The sequence below is a fragment of the Rhinolophus ferrumequinum genome, chromosome 6, assembly GCF_004115265.2.
Source record: "Rhinolophus ferrumequinum isolate MPI-CBG mRhiFer1 chromosome 6, mRhiFer1_v1.p, whole genome shotgun sequence".
Classification (NCBI taxonomy): Eukaryota; Metazoa; Chordata; class Mammalia; order Chiroptera; family Rhinolophidae; genus Rhinolophus; species Rhinolophus ferrumequinum.
The window spans coordinates 91,992,334-92,011,334 of record NC_046289.1 but is presented as its reverse complement, the minus strand read 5'-3'; positions in this window follow the sequence as shown (position 1 = coordinate 92,011,334).

The window sequence follows — 19,001 nt, the reverse complement described above, 5'->3', positions numbered from 1 at the left end:
CTGAAACCACTAAACTATTGTCTGTGTCTATGAGTTTTTGTTTATGAATGAATCTTAAACACATTTTGCTAAGTGAGAAGCAAAAAAGCCAGATCCAAAAAACTACATCAGGGTTTCTCAGTTTGGGAAGACCTGACTTGGGCTGGGTCATTCTGTGCCTTATAGACTATTTAGCAGCAGCCCTGAACTCTATCCACTAGAGGCCAGTAACACTCCAGTCTTAATAACAAAAAAGTCTCCAGACATTGCCAAATGGCCTAGGAAACACGTTTTCCTCCTGTTGAGAACCACAGGTGGACATATTGCATACTCCTATTTATATGACATTTCTGAAAAAGGTGAAACTACAGAAACACGAAACACATCAGTAGTTGCCAGAGATTAGGGGGAAAGGGAGTAGTTAACTACGAGGCAAGTTTTGGGGAGACTCCCAGGCAGCCGTTTTGTATCATGGCTACGTTGGTGGACATATGACACCATGCATTTGTCAAAACCTAAGCTGTACACCACAAAGCATAAATTTTACTGTATGTAAAATTTAAAAAAAAACTCAGCATGTGAAAGGAACACAAAATCAAATATGAACCATGATGAATCGTGATATATGAAACTACCATAATTGTATCATAAATGAGTAACATAACCACAATTTAGAGACTGGGAAAGAAAAAAACCTTGGTGACTTTAGAAAACAGTACTCTGATTAGCTATTGCAAGGCTTAGAGACAGAAAGAACAGTAGACAAATAATGTACTCTAGTTAATTTGTTTCTCAAATGCATAAGGGTTAGGAATTCTGAAATTAATTTATGTATATAGTGGGGCTTAAAAATAAGTAAATATATTGCAGGTAATGAAAGCTTAGGAGGGGAAAAATTGCAAATACAGAAAGGTATAGTCTGGAATGAAACCTGTGGTGTTGAACTGTAAGTGGAAGTATCATTATGAACTCATGGTTCTTAGTATATACAAATATATACAAATATTTAAACACAAAAATAAATATAAGTGTGCTTTTATGCAAGTGTCTGCTGAGATGTCCTAGAAAGTGTGACACCCCAGAAGAAATGAGCACACTAAGCATTCAGACTTTGGTGTTTAACTTTCTCCAGAAAAAAGAACTTGAGGTTCTTGGAGAAGTATTTGAAAAATACAAAATTAGTCCAGAGCATCGTGTGGTTTCAAAAGTAAGGAAGTGCATATAAAAAGATGAGGACACAGAGATTATCATGCTATGAAATAAGTCAGACAGAAAATGTCAAGAACCCTATGATTTCACTCATATGAGGGCTATAATAATGAAAGTGACAAACAAAAACTCATAGACACAAGACAACAGTTTAGTAGTTACCAAAGGGTACGAGGCAGGAGGGTGGTAGGAGAGGGAAACTGGGGTCAAATATATGGTGATAGAAGGAGAACTGACTAGGTGGTGAACACACAATGCAATATACAGAAGATGCATTATAGAATTGTACACCTGAAACCTATATAATTTTACTAACCAATGTCACCCCAATACATTTAATAATTTTTTTTTTAAAGATGGGGTATAGAAAACTGTGAAGAAGCTCCAATGACCAACCTGGAAAAACTTGAGCAACAAAATAATGCTACTATTAAATTATAACCCATAGACAAATATAGATATCCATGCATCAAATTAATATAAATTAATAATTAAATAAACATATAATGTGAGAGAAGAGACAGCTCTTCCTTATAAAGTAAATCAAATCAATAAATGTATAATAAATGAAGAAAATTTTTAAAATTTCCATTAGAACTTCACAGTAATAATTATTGGTGGCAAAATTTCATGCTATAATTATTATATAACTTTTTAAAAAAAATTAGTTTCAGGTGTACAAAACAATATAATAGCTAGACATTTACACCCCTCATAAGTGATAACCCTCCTCCCCCTTTCACCTACCCCTCTGACATCGTGTATACCTGTTACAGCCCACTGAATCTATTCCCTATGCTGTACTCCACATCCTGTGACATATATATATGACATATATTTCTATATATGTATATATTATATATATTTCTATATATACATTATATATATTATATATTATATGCATATATACATATATATTATATATATATATAATTATAGTTGACATTCATTATTGTTCAGCTTCAGCTTCAGGTGTACGGCACAGTGATCAGGCACCAACATCATCCCTGAGGTGGTCTCCCTAATAAGACAAGTGTCCATCGGATACCCTACAAAACTTTACAACATTATTGATTATAATTCCCAAACTGACTTTCGTATCCGCGTGGCCATCTTGTGGTTACTGATCGTGCTTTCTAATCCCCTCACCTTCTCCCTCATCTCCCTGCCTCCCATCTAGCAACCCTCAGTTTTTCCTCTATGTCTCTGAGACTGTTTCTGATTAAATTGTTCATTTATTCTATTCTTTAGATTCCACATATAAGTGAGATCATACGGTATTTGTCTTTCTCTGTCTGACTTATTACACTTAGCATAAGGTTCTCTAGGTCCATCCATATCATTGCAAATGGTAAGATTTCATTCTTTATGGCTGCATAATACGCCATTATATAAATGTACCACAGTTTCTTAATCCAGTCGTCTACCGATGGTCATTTCAACTGTTTCCACGTCTTGGCTATTGTGAATGGTGCTGAAATAAACATAGGGGTGCATAATTTTTTTCAAATTAGCATTTTGGATGTCTCGGGATAGATACCTAAGAGTGGAGTGGAATTGCTGGGTCATAAAGTAGTTCCATTTCCAGTTTTTTGAAGTACCTCCCTAGTGGCTGCTCCAATCTGCAATCCTGCCAGCAGTGCATAAGGAATCCTTTTCTCAACATCTTCACCAGCACTTGTTTGTTGATTTACTGAGGATAGCCATTCTGACTGGAGTGAAGTGGTATCTCATTGTGGTTTTTATTTGCATTTCTCTGATGATTAGTGATGTTGAGCATTTTTTCATGTTTGTTGGTCAGCTGTATGTCCTCTTTAAAAAAATGTCTCTTCCTGTCCTCTGCCCATTTTCTAATTGGGTTGCCTGTTTTTGTGGTGTTGAGTTGAATGAGTTTTTTAATAATTTTTGGATATTAACCCCTTATCAGATGTATAATTGACAAATATCTTCTCCCATTCAGTAGGATGCTTTTCTGTTTTATTGATGTTTTTCTTTGCTGTGAAAAAACTTTTTAGTTTGATGTAATCCCATGTTTATTTTTTTCTCTTGGTTCCTTTGCCTGAGGGGATATATCAGTAAAAATGTTACTAGGGGTAATGTCTGCCAATATACTTGCTATATTTTCTTCTAGGAGTTTTATGGGTCCAGGTTTTACATTTAAGTCTTTAATCCATTTTGAATTTATCCTTGTATATGCTGTAAGGAGGTGGTCCAGCTTCATTTTTTTGCATGTGTCTGTCCAGGTTTCCCAGCACCATTTACTGAATAGGTTGTCTTTATCCCAATGTAAATTCTTGCTTCCACTGTTGTAGATTAAATGACCATATAGGCATGGATTTATTTCTGGGCTATCTATTCTGTTTTATTGATCTATGTGTCTGTTTTTATGCCAGTACCAAGCTCTTTTGATTACTATAGCCTTGCAGTATGATTTGATGTCAGGTATCGTAATACCTCCCACTTTGTTCTTATTTCTCAAGATTGCCATGCCTATTCAGGATCTTTTATGGTTCCATATAAATTTTAGGATTATATTTTCTATTTCTGTGAAAAATGCCCTTGGTAGTTTGACAGGAATTGTGTTGAATCAATATATTGCCTTGGGCAGTATTACAACCTTTTTTTTAATTAAAATTTATTGGGTGACAATGGTTAGTAAAATTACATAGGTTTTGAGTGTAAAATTCTATAATACATCATCTATAATACATCATCACATTGTGTAGTCCTTCCATCACCATATATTTGACCCCATTTACACTCTTCTGAGAGAAATAGGATATAGAATATTTGTATAGTGTCAAAGTATCTTCCCCAAGATATTTATCATTACAGAGTGTAAAAACAGTAACTTTACAGTGTATAAACCTGGTAGATACCACATCAAACGAGTAATCCGAGTTATCATCACCAGTTATAACATCCAACCTTTTGTACCCCCTTGTGATGTACAGAGGACACAGTTCTGTGATGTTCTTACTAAAAATACACTACTTCAATTTAATGATGTGAAAACATCAGACAAGATAAATCTAAAAAGAAACACATCCTCTAGTTAAAAAAAAAAAAAAAAGGACATGGTAGATGGTAGAGAGTAGTAGGACTTGGTAGAGGTGTATCATTTTTATTTGTACCCAGAAAACTGAAACCATGGGCAACTAGCTTGATGATTCTGTACACATGACTGGATCACTGAACTTGGCCAGTCCGCGCTCCACTCAGGAGAGGATGAACATAAGCCCTCATCTCTCCTCTACCTTCATAACACACTAGGAAAAAATACATGAACAAATGATGTTTCCAGGTATAGCTGTATATTTTCCTTTCTCCACACCCTTCTTAAAATTACCCTATTTCTTTTTTATTGCCAAGATGATTTATATTCATTTTTTAAAAAAAAAAATTGTGCGAATACTAACTGTCTGCAACCTTTAAATGTCTCAGAGGCAGACCGAGAAGTCAGTAATCATTAGAGAAAACCTCATTTCTCTTTGTACCGACTTCAGAAGGTGAACTGAAAGTTTCCTTCAATTGAACATTCACTTTCAACATCAAGGCCCAGGGAAGAATCTGAAACTGGATTTGGATATATTTAATTAGAGCTAAGTTCTTTCGAGGACTTTAGATCCTTCTGCTAAAGATGAAATAAAATAGTGCTAGATTGAAGTGGTTGGATCTTTTAAGCTCAATAAATAACCTGTTCAATTTATTAAGCCTTTCCCAATCCATTGAACCAGAATTAATCATGTCCTAGCCTCATCTTAACTCTGGAATTTATATTGCATTTATTATAGTACACCTTGCTCCCCTCCTTTACTTAGTATATAAGCCTGATCTCATGTACTAGACTTTACTTTCTGAAGGTCAGAACCTTCAGAACACTTTTAAAGGTTTATTTAACTAAGCCATCATGGTGCTTTGACTAATGGCTTGTATTGGGGGACAGGTAAAGTTGTATTGAATGAAACAGATTGTTAGTCTTATTCTCCTTTCTGGCAAGATAATTGATATCTCTATCTATACCTATACTTTGACTTTTACCTATAGCTGTATCTAATCTATACCTGTTTTCATCTATCTAGATTTATAGATATAGGTGTAGATATAGAAATGGATTTCAACACAATTGGGCATCTGGGTTACTTCTTAGTATATAACTGTTGTATTTCTAAGGATACACAATCTCTATAAATGTAACTAAAAGTTTTAGTGGTACTGTTACAATCAGAAGTTACAATTCAGGTTTAGGGAAGAATACGACAGTGTTACACCAAATGTTTACACACAGCCATTGTTTTAAGGTAACTTTTAAATAAAAGATCAGAGGAAACTCATCTATTTAATCATTCACAAAGGAATTAACTGGTTCTTTTGGTAAGTCAAAAATGACATATTTAGTAGAATGTGAGTCTGGATGGAAAGCATTTCTGTTTTGTTCGTTGATGTGTTCTTAAAGACTGGAGGGGAACCTGGACTATAGTGGGGCCTCAATAAATATTTATGAAATGATGGAATGTATGAATTCTAAGAAATAGATCTAAATCAGAAAAGTTTTTAGCAATCCTTTTATATTCTTTAATCAGAAGTAATAATTATATATTGGCTTATGGATTCTTAGCCATAAAGGTTTTTCTTGGTTGTTTCTAACTTCCAGAAGACATTTAATTTGACCTTACCCCAATCATCGTAAGAAAAGACAAAAGATGCTTTGCAGAGAGAATCTGATCATTGTTTTTCCATTTACAGGTGAAAAGCTCCCCTTTTTTATAGACGAAATGATAACAGTGATGACACCCACTTACAACTTTCTTTCTCACTCGGGGATACTCCTGGGAGGTTTCCTCTATTCTCAACTAGCATGCCCTCATTTTTGTTATGACAAATATAAAGGAGCATTCTTTATAAAACTAAAGCATGTCCCTCTTATTTGCTCATCTTTTGTTTAAATTATCTCTTGGGAATGGATATGTCCTGCCACATACTAGTTTGGATTGCTATAAGTTCACTGCTGAAGTAAATATGTCACAAGCCAAATAGCCCAAATTTCTGCTGGTCTTGCTCAAACAACACTGACAAAGACACATCACAGTTCATAACATCTTTCTTTGCCTATCCCAAAATATCAGGAATACCAATCATTGTAGATATTCTAAGTAAATGAAACATTTTTTTAATGGTAGTATTTAAAAATAATTTTATATGAAGCACATGGAGTGTAGAAAGGGAAACTCAGCGGTCATTCAGGAGACCCAATATCCAGCCACAGGTTTGTCAGTCGTTTGCTGTGAAATGCTGACCAGGAGAGAGCCTCTTTTATATGTCTCTTTGCATATCTATAAATTATATATAACCAGTGACTAATGCTAAAGATTATATGAATCAGTATTTTCAGTAGAGACTCACTATAATGCCTTGTTACATGGATTAGTAAACACCATACTATGTGTCATCCTATATGTTTATTCTGTACGGTAAAACATCTGGTATAGCATATAGCCCGTGATATTGGGTCAATCTTGTTAATCCACACCAACAAGTAATTTTTAAATGTTTGCTGTTTCTAATATTTCTATAATATACTTAATAGTTTACCAACGAATTTTGAGTACAATTTATTTAATTCTAAGAAAAAAGCCAGACAAGTCTGCTGTTATCCCCACTCTACAGATGCAGAAATTAAAGTTCCAAAATGGTAAGCAATTTAAATCTACACAGAATGCAAATCTATGGTGAGAGAAGGAGAACTGACTCTGGGTGGTGAAAACACAATGTGATATATAAATGATGTATTACAGAATCATATGCTTGAAACCTATGTGACTTTACTAACCACCGTCTCAGCAATAAACTTTCATTAAAAAAACAAAAATCTGCACAGAATGTAGGTAAGAGAGTTAAAAGTAGATCCGAGGTCCTGTGACTCCTACAGCTCTTTTCACTGTAACCTACTGCCTGTGTTCAATCTTCCAGAGAGTGCTTTCCTATGAAACAAAAGACAGTCTCATAGTCAAAACAGCCCAACCTTTTTCTCCCCAGAGTTTTGGATTTGCAGAGCAGGTGGATGGCCTTGTGTTCTCCCAGCTCATCTGGCAGCCTCCTTTAAACCTGACGTCTTCAACCCCAGAAGGCCACACGGAGTTACAGAGCAATCAGGGCAACATTAATTAGGATGCAAGCCTTGTATTTCGTTTTTCTTCAGAACTACCTTGACATTTAGGATTTTTTTTTAAAAAAAAAAGCATGAAACAAACTTTATATCTCTTTGAGTCAATGTTGGAGGATAAATTTGGATGATAGGAAGAAAATTGAATGGTAAGTCAGTTAATTATAAACTGTCTTTGGATGAACCTGTTACTATTTATCTCTATTTCCTTATCTGTAAAACGAAGATAATTGTTTCCTACTGAACAAGTTTTAGTCTTCCCTGAACAATTTTTTGAGAAGATCCTGGGTGTACAGTGAAAAAGAAAAGGGGGGTCTTCATTAACTTTAGAAAGTACTACATTATGCTGAGTGAAATGTGTGTCCCTAATAAAGTCCTTCAGAGTCTTCACTATGCTAATATGAATTACGAAATCCAATGAGGGAATACTGTACCCAGTTTCCTCAATATTTTTCACCACAGAACACTTCTTGCCCACAGATTTGGAAAAGCTGCCCTGTAGTTTATTGCCTCTCTGCCATTAACGCAGTGCGTAAGAAGACGAACACATGTATAATAGGATTTAGAAACATTTAACTCATAATATTTGAGCAAACTCTTGGTTACCTATAGGCTGTATGTACAGAAATATCCCTGCTGCTGAGTATGCTTCTTCTTTCTCTCTTCTCAAACTCTGTGGTGTGTCTCAGGGAAAAGGAAGCACTTTCAGGTGACTGTGCTCTACTGTTATAATTGAGCATCATTCCTGGATCATGTTTTTTGAAGAAACAACAAAGATGACAATTAAAGCATGGAAAATAAAAAAGGAAATAACTTTAAGCAGAAATGAATCTATCAAATGCAAAGCTCAAAGTAATCCTCCATATGACTCATAAACAGTTTAAATATTAGTATTAAAATAGCTTAAGTTCAGTTTCAAATGACTGGGCAGTATAGTATTAATCAGAGACCTTAGAAATTAGGTTTGAAAGTGAAATCTTCTAGCGTGACATTATAACACAAACACACATACACATACATACCAGGATTTACACGTTCAAATTTACCCTACCTTGTTGTCACTTTGCGTAATTTATAACAGCACTCTTATTGCAAAAAATGAGACGAGGGTAGAATCTATCAGTGCAGATTGCTGATTATAATCATACACTGACACATCATTCCTAAAATGTGCTAGGTCCCTTGAGCGAAGAATTTATCTAAACAAATCAATCTTATACTTTGTAAGTTCATCATTCTAGTTTAGGGATGATTAACTTCCTTAAAAGTGTGAGAGAATGATTGTGATTTTGTATAGTCATTTTTTATCACAAAATTGTCCTGATATTTTACTTTCTATTGGCAACAATCCATTACCACTACCATGTCTTCCCATCTGCTGGATTGATAGCTTTGAGTCTATTATTCTTGAAAAATTGTAAAAGCCACCTCTTATTCTTAGTTAAATTAAGAGGGACAAATCTTTCATTTTTCCAAAGGTCAAGATGTTCTTTATGAAGAGGATAGTTTATATCAATTCCACAACATTACATCTAAATGATGATAAATACATTATTTTTAGTAGCATAGTTTCTTTAGGACACAAGTTTGAATTAGGATTGTCAGAAATTGGTTGTACTGAGTACATTTTTGTGTGAAGCGGGGCAACAAAAAGTGCTTGAATGAAATCTATCTTTGGAGGCATAAGTTCACTTGGACTGGGAAGGTATACTTTACCCTAATTCCTGGGCTATGTTTTCTCTGATGCTGTCTCACATATAAAACTTGAGTAAATTACTGCTTTTGTAAAAATGTAGTGTTTTCAATCTTGTGATACAGATAGAATTAAGGTTTGGCGAGACCAGTGTTCACAAGCAGGATAAATGGAGGAAGAAGAGGAAGAGACCCTGAGAGGTCTGGAATTACTTATTGTTCTCAGGAAATAATAACAGAGCTATCCCCTACATGGAGCTATCAAAATTATACCTAACTCCCATCTTTCCCCGAAAATAAGACCAGGTCTTATATTAATTTTTGCTCCAAAAGATGCATTAGGGCTTATGTTCAGGGGATATCGTCCTGAAAAATCATGCTAGGGCTTATGTTATGGTTAGGTCTTATTTTCGGGGAAACGTGGTAGTAGGTGGTATAACTCACAGAAGTCAGTTGAGAGCTAATTAGCATCCGAGGGAGAATAGAAATTCAGGAATCATGATGGTGTCAGGAAGAAGGGAGAAAGCTTGGCTGGTCCCAAGGTGAAACTTCCATGGAGGGCCACCAGGCCTGGCATCTCGGCATGTTGCCCAAGTCAGGAAGTCACTGACCAGGCAAGAAGCCAACAAGACATAGGGACAATTATGCAGGTTAGAAGTTATTGCTCCTCAATTCCCAAACTCAATCTTGTCCTGGAATTAGGACTTTAATATTAATTCTAAACCCAGCTGGTTGGAGACTGTGAGAACGCTGCTGTGTGGACGGCCAGCTTTGATCAGAATTGATTCGGTGGTTGGATAGGACAGTAGCTGATGGCTATGGACACGCAGAGGGTATTGACAGTGGCTTAGAATAAATGTTAGGCAAATTATATGTTAGATTATGGCTGACTGACCTTTTGAGAAGATGAGATATATTCCAGTCTAAGAGAAGAAGAATGGACTAAATGATTCTCAGACATCTTTCCCAAAATTATATGGATAATAATAATAGCTTTTGGGGGGGTGGTGGGTGGTATTTCACATTTGCAATTACATATGCTGAGTTATTAGGGTGATTTATACCATTTAATCCCCAAAACTACCATGCAAAATACATACAGATGTTACCTCATTTTAACAATGCAGAATCGGAGACTTAGAAAGATTAATTGGGGCCAGGGTTTGAATTACCCTGGGCCTGTGTATTAGTTACTTTTTGTTGCATGACATATTATTTGAAAATTAAGTAGCTGAAAAAATATTTTTTGTCTTATACTTTCAATGCATTAGAAATCTGGGAGTGGCTTAGCGGGGTGCTTCTGATTTTAGGCTCTTTCAAGAGTCTACAATAAAGCTGTCAGCTGAGACTTCAGGCATCTCAGGGCTTGGCTAGAGAAGGAACTCTTAGAGGCTCACAAATGTGGCTGTTGGCAGGTCTGACTCACATGACACACTCCCCAGAGCTACCTCAAAACCTGGTACTGGCTTCTTTCAGACTGAGCGACCCAAGAGAGAGTGGGAGAGAGCACCAAGACAGAACCTAGAGACTTTTTACAACCTGGAAGGTACACCCCATCACTGCTGCCATAGTCTGTTGTTTCAAAGCAAGTCATTTAAGTCCAATGCATACTTAAGTAGAGGGGATTTCACAAAAAACTAAAAGTCAAGAGGTAAGGATTATTGGAGAGGATACCTAGCACAGCATGCCATATCTCTGCATCTATATTCTCAGCAAAAACACTCTATCATCTCTCTGTTAATTTTTAAATTCTAAATTCTCATGCTTGGATTTTTTTTTTTTTTTTTTTTTTTAGCTACAGAGTTAGATCGATAATACCACAAGCCAAGCAGTTTAGCTATTTCCTCATTTTTTTGCTTAGTTTATAACTGTCCTTTAGAAAAGATGAACAACCTGCAAAGGTAGCAAGTTCGATCTTTCTGAAGCATATATTTTTCAGTGTGTAGCAGCTCCCTGCTATTAAGATAAGAAATAAAATGAAACTGAGCTTTCCACCTTGTCGGTGAGGCAAGGATTTTGCCTCCAATACTCTCTTTGCGAAATGTAGATACAAGAGTATAATCAATGCTTCTTCTATTAAGAAAAACTGAATGAATGCATAGTGTATACATGCAGTTTTAATCTTTATCTTATTATATACATATACAAAATACATTCAAACTTAGGAAGCTAAGCTAGAATATTCTGTTTTATTTCTATATGTTCAACACAATTGTATTTTGAGAGCAATTAGTTTTTCATGTATTCTGATTTACTAACGTAAAACTAAATTGTTTCCTACCTAGTACAGAAAAGAAGGAAAAGCCAATTCTACAAAGCTGGTAAAATTTTAATAATTTCTTTTCAAAATAGTAAAGAAAACTCAATTTCATAAATATTTAAACCCTACTTTCCTTTCAAAAGTATTGGCTCTAAGCAATGATATTCAAACAGAGTGCTCTATCTCAGCTCTCATTTGGTTTATCAAGGATTTAGGTTTTCTTCAGAGAAATAATTAGTTTCATTTAATCATTCCTTCACCTTGAAGTATGATCCTAATAACATCACATAATGCAAAAATAAAATGTGAATCAATTTTAGTAATAATCTAGAAAAGACAAGGTAATACAAAGTTGATAAGACTCATTTTATGAAACTGTCAGAACTGATTCCAGTTTTCAATTAAATTTTATTTTTACTAAAATTAATACACGTTTTAAAAATGCAAATAGCACTACAAAGTAATAAAACGTAGCTATTTCCCACTCCTCTCTTCCCAGCCCATCAATCTTATTCCCCAACAGCAATGCCTAATACACCTTTACCTGTTTCCTCAGATAGTTAACATTCTTATGTGCTATTTCTTCAATTTTCAATTTTAGGCAGTTATCTAATTTTTTAAAACGAAGATGAGAGTTCAATGCACTTACAAAGCACTCACACCCAGCACACAGACACACAAGCACACAAACTCACACACATCGCCCCTATAGCTTCCTAATATAGTTACATCATAATATTTAAATCAATATGCAGTGCTTACATTGTTCTATTTTTTACAGTGAGACTATTAATAAATGATATACTATGGTTACAACTCTTTTACAACTTTTTGTTTTTCCTGAAGATAATAATTGCTTCATTAGTTTTCATTTCGTGTCCCATGAATTCAAATGCATTTACAAATTGCTGCTAGCCTGTATTGAGCTATATAAATGTGTATTATGCCCATACTTTCATATACACAGATGATGGGTAGGGTATTTGTCACTTGAGACTTATTTCTTCAAATTGTTTCATTCAGGGTTTGTTTCATTCAGGGGAAGTTTTCATCTGGAACTACCAAAATTTTTCAGGGCAAGATGCTAAGTGACAAACCACAACTTTATATTCAGATGTACTGTGTGAACGACACTGCTATAAGTATATGCCTTTAAAATAAGGAATTCAAATAAATTATATTTTTGCACAATTTCCATCAGAAATTTGTGATGCATTATAATCATTGATTCTACATTATACATTATATTCCTGACTGGAGAGTATGTCCATTTTTTTTCTGGGCTTTGATGAAAACTGAATACTGTACTTAAAATTTACAAGCATGATGATTGGTCGATTTTTCCATCAACTATTTTTGGTCTTTATAAATTTCACATCCTTCTTCTCCTTTCCTATCTAGGTCCCTTTGGTGTCAGCTGCAGAAGGACACTTCTTATTGTGACAAACCTTTGGCTCTGAACTTACCTGGCCATCAAGCCAGGTAAGTTGGCATAATGATGGGAAGGAGATTACTAGAAGCTAGTCTTATACTTGCAGCTAGCAAAAATTTAATTACACATGGAAATGAAATGAGCCTCATAAATGTGTCCTACTAAAAACAAAATAATGTGTCTCCAACACAGCTTTTTCTTAACTGGATCCCCAAAATGCCAGCAGCCAACCATTCTAGCACACCTGTACACGGAAATTTGATTATTAACCAACAATGGTTAAATTATCTTTCAAATTTTTACAAAACTATTTGATCATGTCAACAAATTGCTAAAGCCCCTTCTGCCTGTTAAAAGGGACCTGTGCAATGGAGAGATTCTGAAGCTGAACATTCATTAACTTCACACTAAACCTATCTATGCTTCCTCTCTTTTATTAAGCTTATGAAACAAAGGGCTTGCTGGAAAGAGAACGGGGAAGTTAATACTTGAATCCTTGCATATCTAAAGATGTCTTTAGCCCACCTTTATATTTAATTATTAGTTGGTTGTACATAGAATTCTAGGTTGAAAATCATTTTCTCTCAGTACGTTAAAGGTATATTGAGAAGTCCAATATCATTCTAAATCCAGTTCTGTCTTCGTGATCTGTTTTATATACATTTTCTTTCTGGATGATTTTAGGATTTGTTATTGGTTGAATTGTGTCCACTCAAAATTTATATGTAAAGTCCTAACTTCCAGTACCTCAGAATAATGACCTTATTTGGAAATAGAGTCATTCTAGATGTAATTACTTAGGTTCAGATGAAAACATTAGAGTTGAGTCTAATCCAATATGGTTGGTGTCTTTATAAAAAGGGAAAATTGCCTTCCTAGGATAAATCACGAAGAATTGGAAAACCTGAATAGACTGATCCCCAGTAAGGAAATAGAATCAGTCATCCAAAACCTTCCCAAAAGCAAAAGTCCAGGACCACATGGCTTCACTAGTGAATTCTATCAAACCTTAAAAGAGTATCTAATATCTGTCCTACTCAAACTCTTCCAAAAAACTGAAGAAGAGACAATACTCCCTAACTCATTCTATGAGGCCAACATTACCCTGATACCAAAACCTGGTAAGGATAACACAAAAAAGAAAACTACAGAGCAATATATCTGATGAATACAGATGCAAAAATCCTAAACAAAATTCTAGGAAATCGAATGCAACAATGCATTAAAAAGATTATTCATCACGACCAAGTGGGGTTCATCCCAGGGGCACAAGGATGGTTCAACAAATGCAATTCCATCAATGTGATACATCACACAAACAAAATAAAGGACAAAAATCATATGATTATATCAATTGATGCAGAAAAAGCATTTGACAAGATACAACATCCATTTATGATTAAAACACTTAATAAAATAGGTATAGAAGGAAAATACCTTAACATAACAAAGGCCATATATGACAAACACTCAGCTAATCTCATAATTAACGGTGAAAAACTGAAGCCCTTTGCTCTACATTCAGGAACACGACAGGGCTGTCCCCTATCACCTCTGCTTTTCAACATAGTGTTGGAAGTCCTCGCCAGAGCAATCGGGCAAGAGAAAGAAATAAAAGGCATCCAAATTGGGAATGAAGAAGTTAAATTGTCACTCTTTGAAGATGACATGATGCTATATATAGAAAACCCTAAAGACTCCACCAAAAAGCTATTAGAAACAATCAACGAATACAGTAAAGTTGCTGGCTACCAAATCAACATACAAAAGTCCATTGCATTCCTATATACTAACAATGAAATCTCAGAAAAAGAAATTAAGAAAAAAATTCCTTTTGAAATTGCAACAAAAAAAATAAAATACCTAGGAATAAACTTAACCAAGAATGTGAATGACATATATGCAGAAAACTATAAAACTTTGTTAAAAGAAATTAAAGAAGACACAAAGAAATGGAAAGACATTTCGTGCTCATGGATTGGAAAAATCGACATAGTTAAAATGGCCATATTACCCAAAACAATATACAGATTTAATGCAATCCCTATCAAAATCCCAACGGAACTTTTTTAAAGAAATAAAACAAAAAATCATGAGATTTGTATGGAATCACAAAAGACCCCGAATAGCCAAAACAATCCTAAGAGAAAAGAACAATGCTGGAGGTATCAACTCCCTGAATTTAGCTTGAACTACAGGGCAACATTAATCAAAAGAGCATGGTATTGGCAGTAAAACAGATACACAGACCAGTGGAATAGAATTGCGAACTCAGAAATAAACCCACATAAATACAGATAATTTTTGACAAAGAAGCAAAAAACATACAATGAAGAAAAGACAGCCTCTTTAATAAATGGTGCTGGGAGAATTGGAAAGCCACGTGCAAAAGAATCAAAAGAATGAAACTGGAATTCTATCCATCACCATGTACCAAAATTAATTCAAAATGGATCTAAGACCTAAGCATAAGACCTGAAACAATAAACAGCATAGAAGAAAACACAGGACTAAACTTATGGACCTTGGGCTCAAAGAACATTTTATGAATTTGACTCCAAAGGCAAGGGAAGTAAAAGCTAAAATAAATGTATGGGACTATATCAAACTTAAACGCTTTTGCACAGCAAAAGAAACCATTGACAAAATATAGAGACAACCAACTGAATGGGATAAGATTTTTGCAAACGGCACCTCCAATAAGGGCTAATATCCAAAATTTACAAGGAAGTCATAAAACTAAACAACAACAACAACAAAAAAAGCACAAATAACCCAGTTGAAAAATGGACAGAGGACCTGAAGAGACATTTCTCCAAAGAGGATATACAAAGGGCAAATAGACATATGTAAAAATGCTCAACATCACTAATCATCAGAGAAACACAAATAAAAACCACAATGAGATATCTCACCTCACCCCAGTCAGAATGGCTATCATCAACAAGACAAATAGTAACAAGCGTTGGAGAGGCTATGGTGAAAAAGGAACCCTCATACACTGTTGGTGAGAATGCAGACTGGTGCAGCTGTTATGGAAGGCAGTGTGGAGGTTCCTCAAAAAATTAAAAATAGAATTACCATATGACCCAGCAATTCCTCTCCTGGGTGTCTACCCAAAAAATCTGAAAACATTTATCCATAAAGACATGTGTGCTCCAATGTTCACTGTAGCTTTATCTATGGTGGCCAAGACATGGAAACAATCAAAATGTCCTTCGATAGATGAATGGATAAAGAAGTTGTGGTATACTATTCGGTGGTAAGTTGTGGAATACTATTCAGCAGTAAGAAAAGATGAAATAGTACCATTCGTGACAACATGGATGGATCTTGAGATCATTATGCTAAGTGAAGTAACTCAGACAGAAAAAATAGAGAACCATATGATTTCACTGATATGTGGTATATAAACCTGAAAACAACAAAAGAACAAGACAAACAAATGAAGGAACAAAAACTCATAGACAATAGTTTAGGGGTTACCAGAGGGAGAGGGGGGCTCTAGAACAGGGCAAACGGGGTCAAATATATGGTGATGGAAAGAGAACTGACTCTGGGTGGTGAACACACAAGGTCATATATAGATGATGTATTACAGAATTGTACACCTGAAATCTATGTAACTTTACTAACAATTATCACCCCAATAAACTTTAATTTAAAGTAAAATAAAAAGGGAGAATTGGGACACAGAGACAAACACACATAGAGGGAAGAAAATGTGAAGAGACATAGAAAGAAGATAGCCATCTACAAGCCAAAGAGAGAAGCCTGAAATAGATCCTTCCCACATAATCCTCAAAAGGAACCAACGCAGCTGAAACCTGGATCTTGTACTCCTAGCTTCCCAAACTATGAGACAATAAATTGTTTTTTAAGTCGCTCAGTTTGTGGTGCTTTGTTACAGCAGCCCTAGAAAACAAATTATAGGACCTTCTCTTTATTTCCAGTGTTCTAAAATTGGATCATGCTGTGCTTTTATTTTTTTTTTCTGGGATCCTTTTTAATATGGATGGACACGTCCTTCAGTTCCAGGATACATTTTTTTATTACGTCTTTGATAAGTTGCCACCCTCAATTTGTGTGTGTGGGGGGGAGAAAGGGATTGGGTTTTTTCCCCCTGAAATGTATGTTCACATTCAGATTAAACTTCTTGGTTAATCCTTTAAATTTCTCATCTCAAATTTATTTTTTCTATATCATTGTCATTTTCCCTGCTGAGTGATTTCATCAATTTTATATAGCCGTTCCTTGAATATATTTCTTCTGTATTAGTTTTAATATCCAAGAACTCTTTTTTGTTTGTTTTTTAAGCATTCTTTTTTCCATATCATCCTGGGTTTATTATTGTTGTCTGTTTTTGTTTGTTTGTTTGTTTTTGTTGTTTTGTTTTGTTTTGTTTTAATTTTAGCTCATAATTCAGAAGATTGGAAGTTTGGACTAAGATCAATTTGGCAGACCCAACTGGTATTGGCTTGGTTCATTCATGTATCTGTGATCAGCTACTGAGTTGGCTAGAGGCTCATGTTTGTTTCACATGTTCTTTCATCCTCCAACTGGCCAGCCAAGAAGTGTTCACATGAAGCTGGACACAATTTCTACCCTCAAATTTGCTTTCGAATACTCTGCAATCATGCTTTCATCCCTAGCACTCCAACAGAATTCTCTCGTCAAAGTCACCATGTTGCTAAGTAAAACAATAAAATCTTAATCTTCATCTTACTTGATCTATCAGGAGTTGTTCAAACATTTTTAGTTAAAACATCTTTTTTTTTTCCATCTTGCTCTCAAGACATCATACATTCATACGTGGCTACTTTTCCTAATACATCTCTGGCCTGATCCTTCTAAGTCTCCTTTTCTGGTTGCTCCTGATGACCATACATCTAAATATTGATGTTCAATAGGCCACAGTCCTTAGAGCTCTTACCTTTTATAAAAAATTTATATTAAGGTCCTTTGTCATATCATGCAATCTCAGGATTTGTAAAATCCCATATCCAGATAACCTCCAAATTTATACCTCCAATTCAGTCTTCTCTCCTAAACTCCAGATTCTTATATCCAACTGCCTACCCAACATGTCAGCCTGAATGTCTAAGAGGAACCTCAGACTCACGTTTCCAGAACTGAGCTCCTTATATTTCCACCACTCACACATATTCCCCTTGCAGTCTTCTCCATTGTCTCAAATGGCAACCTCACTTTTTCCATTTCTCAAACTAAAAACCTTAGAGTCCACCATGACTTTTTCCTCTACAGTACGTATTTAATCAATCCCCGAACCCTGTTGTTGTTATCTTCAAAACATGTCCAGGGCCACTACTTTTCTCTCACACCCACTCCTACGATTGCAGCCACGTTATTTATCATCATTGTTTCCTATATTATAGTGGTAATAGCCTCCTTACTGCTTCTCCTTAATCCACCTTTGCTCCTTCTCCACGGTACTCATAGAGTCGTCATTGTAATTTATTTAAAATATAATTCATACTATGCCACTCCTCTTCTCAAACTCTTATAGTATCTTCTCAACTCATTGAAAGTAATGGTCTATTTGCAGAAGTTTTAATTTGTACTGAGACATTATAGACATATAACACTGTATAAGTTTAAGGTGTACAATGTGTTCATTTGATACATTTATATATTGCAATATGATTACCACTACAGCGTTAGTTAACACCTCTATCTCCTCACTTAATTGCCATTTATTTTTTCTTTTTTTTGTAAGTGAGAACAATTAAGATCTACTGTCTTAGCAGCTTTGAAGTTTCTAATACAGTATTGTTGACTATAAACATTATGCTGTGCACTACATCTCCAGGACTTATCGATTACTTGCAAAATATCCTTTAATGACATCCACCCCAATTCTTCCACCCTAAGTCTCTGGTAATCACAATTCTATTCTCTATTTTCACAAGTTCAGCTTTTTAGATAACATATATAAATAATACATAATTTGTCTTTGTCTGTCTGATTATCTCACTTAGTTTAATGCCCTCCAGGTCCATCCATATACATTTATCTTAGCATAAAAAAAAAATAGATAGGGTTCCAAGGAATAAATCTTACAAATGATGCAAAATATTATAAACCTTATAGAAAGTCATACCGTATTTCCCCGAAAATAAGACCAGGTCTTATATTAATTTTTGATCCAAAGGATGCATATTTTCAGGGGATGTCTTATTTTTTCATGTACAACAATTTACGTTTATTCAAATACAGTCATGTCATTTTCTTCTGGAACATTTTCA